Source organism: Lissotriton helveticus, chromosome 7 (genome assembly GCF_964261635.1).
Source record: "Lissotriton helveticus chromosome 7, aLisHel1.1, whole genome shotgun sequence".
Taxonomy (NCBI): Eukaryota; Metazoa; Chordata; class Amphibia; order Caudata; family Salamandridae; genus Lissotriton; species Lissotriton helveticus.
In genome coordinates this window covers 1,035,737,254-1,035,740,414 of record NC_136068.1, presented here as the reverse complement: position 1 = coordinate 1,035,740,414, position 3,161 = coordinate 1,035,737,254, and positions in this window count along the sequence as shown.

The window sequence follows — 3,161 nt, the reverse complement described above, 5'->3', positions numbered from 1 at the left end:
ATGTCTCTGTCTCCCTCCCTCTGTCTTCCTGACTATGTCTCCCTCCGTACGAGTATCCCCTGACTGCCTCCCTCTCTCTATCTCCCTCCCTCTGTCAACCTCGGTCTCCCTCCATCCCTCTGTCACCTCACCCTGCATGTGTGGCAGCCAGGGCTGAGACAGCTTCCCCGGCGCGCACACACACAGCCGCACCCAAGCACTTCACAGGTCTTTAAAAGACCATTAACATGTTAATAAAGTGTTGTTGTATTTCAGCTCTTCTCAGGCCCCTGCACCTCCTTTCTGACAATCACTGCACTGGAATCGCCAGGCCCCCACAGAGCAGTCTCTCTCAGAGTCAGGCTGGGCTGCTGCAACCTGCGGTGTCTGCTGACACACTTTAAGAAATATAAATTTTAACTGCAAGGTCCGCGGGCCTCCAGGGAAGGCTTGCGGGCCACTGGCGGACCGTACTATGAGTATCTGTGGTCTAGCAGCTCAAAAAAAGCAGCAAATGGAAGAAAAAGGCCCCAGATGTCGAATTAAACACTAATTAGATCAAAAAAGCTCCAAAAATTGAAGTAATACCAATAAAGGTAGAGCTCAATGCTCCAGGGTCCTGCTAGCAGGAGCCGGAAAAAAGAACTGAAAGTAACTTGCCCTTGGCTGTGCATCATGGGATACCGAGGGTTATTTAACCCCTCCCCTGCTCATGAGGAGCTCAGCTCGTCATGAGCCACGGTGGCCGTGTGCTCATAACGACTTGAGCTTGTCATGACCGTTGCCCCGCGCGGGGATAATTCCCCTGCTGTGCTGGGCGTTCCATTGGAACGGGCGTGGTCGTGACGAGCTGAGCTCGTCACGAGCACCGGGGCGCTGCCCGTGCCCCCCTCCTCCCAGCACAGCGGGAGAATTAGCCCCGCAGGGAAGGGGTTAAAGGCACGGTATCCCTTCTCAAGACACATAATGGCAGCCTATGGGGCCTGTCTGTCCAACCCTTCCTATCATGACAAAGGAATTTTGTGAAGGGGGAGTTTCTCTATGTGTGAAACTTAACAAAATGTGTAAATGTCATTATTATTTGGCCATCCTTTTTCACTTCAGGATGAACTGCTGGCCAGTGTAGCCTTGTTAATGTTAGGCTGCATTATTTGTCTTTTATTTTCTCTTAAGTGTCTATGCAGGACTGCAGAAGAGGACAACTTAAGAGACTATTTCGATTGCTCCGGGGTCCACGCACATGGACGGGACTATTCACAAGATTATGACTATACACAGAGATCCCCTACTACAGGATGTCCTTGATAAATTCACCCCTTTCTTATGCTACATCCTTCTGTCTATGTGCCTACAAAAGTTTTTTTTTTGTAACCTGTTTTGTAGTGGCTGGTTGTACGAAACTCGTACTTTGACAATTAAAGTGTGGAAGTTTAGCTTTAGTGATTACGTCAAACAGCTTTTTCTCTTTCAATACAAATCTATCCTGCTTCAGTTCTGTGTATAGTTTTGATCCATGTTCCAGGACATTCTAGTAGACGTGTCTTTATATCGTTACCCACATATTGTTTGGTCATAAAGTTGTTTAGTCGCACAGACTTAGTCATTTCAAAGGGGTTTTCTTGCTGCTATATGAAATGAAGAAGGCTGTCAGCATGTTTATTAAAAATGCTTCCCCTCAAGTTCATGGTGAGGAACAGTTTCACGATGGTCCATTCATTTTGAATCCATCATCTCTCTGAAAACATTGTAACCAGAAATTACTTCATGGTAAACTAGCTGCCATTGTGCAAAACATTCACTTTTTACGTGCCAGACTAACAATTCACTTGGAGTTTTTCTGTGATCTCTGGATCATCTGTTCCAGTTTCACATCAGGAGCCACAGCATTCAATCAATCAATCAATCATGTGCTTGTCAAGCGGGACTACTCACCCGTAAGGGTCTCAAGGCGCTGGGGGGGGGGGTAGGGGAGGTGCAGGTTCCAGTCCATCGAGGTCTATCGAAGAGCCATGTTTTGAGGTTTCTCATGAAGATGGGAGTGATTGAACCTTCCCTCTCCATCTATCACCACAAAATGTCTTTGGATTCCTTTTCAGTGAAAATATGCCTTGTCCACCTCTATCTTCTTCCCTCTTTCCAAATTGAAGGACCCATAGCTCAGGTAGTTTATGCAATCGAATTTGTGACTCCTCAGTCTTCCTGTGCAGCTCCCAATCACCTTCCTGGTCAGCATCTACGAAGTTTTTCACTAGAGCTATCATGCCCCAGTACTTGCAAAGTTCTAATTTTTCTTCATTTTTTTGACAAACTCTACAAACTTGGTTTTCAGGTTTTCTGATTTTGAACTGAGTGTATTGAGCATTTCACGGCTTTGCATTGTCTTTCGAATGAAGTGCAGTTCATACACAAAACCTAATTTGTTATTCTTATTCCAGAAAGCATTCCAACACAATGTTTCTATGGCCTCAGATCTGATGAGTATACCTTTAAAATAATGAACAGAACGAGTTCCACTCAATGCTGACTGGACTGTTTTGTTTCAAAAGACTTCAGCCTCAATAAGTGTGTTGTCTATGCCATGTCCACTGAGATAACTTCCTGCATACTGCAACTGTTATGTGGAAAATGCCCATCATTAGATAAAGATCATCAAATTCTACAAGGATTGCTCATAAAAATGTCTGCTACAATATGGAAAACACTTCCATTGCAGAAAATTGGCGGGATAGGCTGGTCGTCAATCGGAGCTTGCACATTTTGGAATTTCTTTTAGAGCGGTGTATACAGTTGTATAGTTTGTGACTGGAGATGGCATTACTGGTAAAAACCCAGCCTTCTTCAGTGGGACTGTATTCTGGGCGATCGGGCATGAATTCCATCCCATGGAGGAAATGGTTTCACTTCATCCTTCAGTCTGCACCAAATAAGCAATATGATAAATTCAATTAAATCAGCTTTGGAGACCGCAGTATCAGGTAGCGAAGATCCATGTCCTCAGCAACTTTGAAACTTTTTGGTAGACTGGTATGTGTTGATAGCTTGTAGTGATTTTGCACAAGTTGGCAAGGCAGTTAGGGTATAAGTTTGTAGCTTCATTTGTTTATGTCTACAGCTAACACAGCTTGTTTTCGAGCAGCTATTTCATTGTAACAGTCTTGAAAAAGCACCATAGCACTATCATG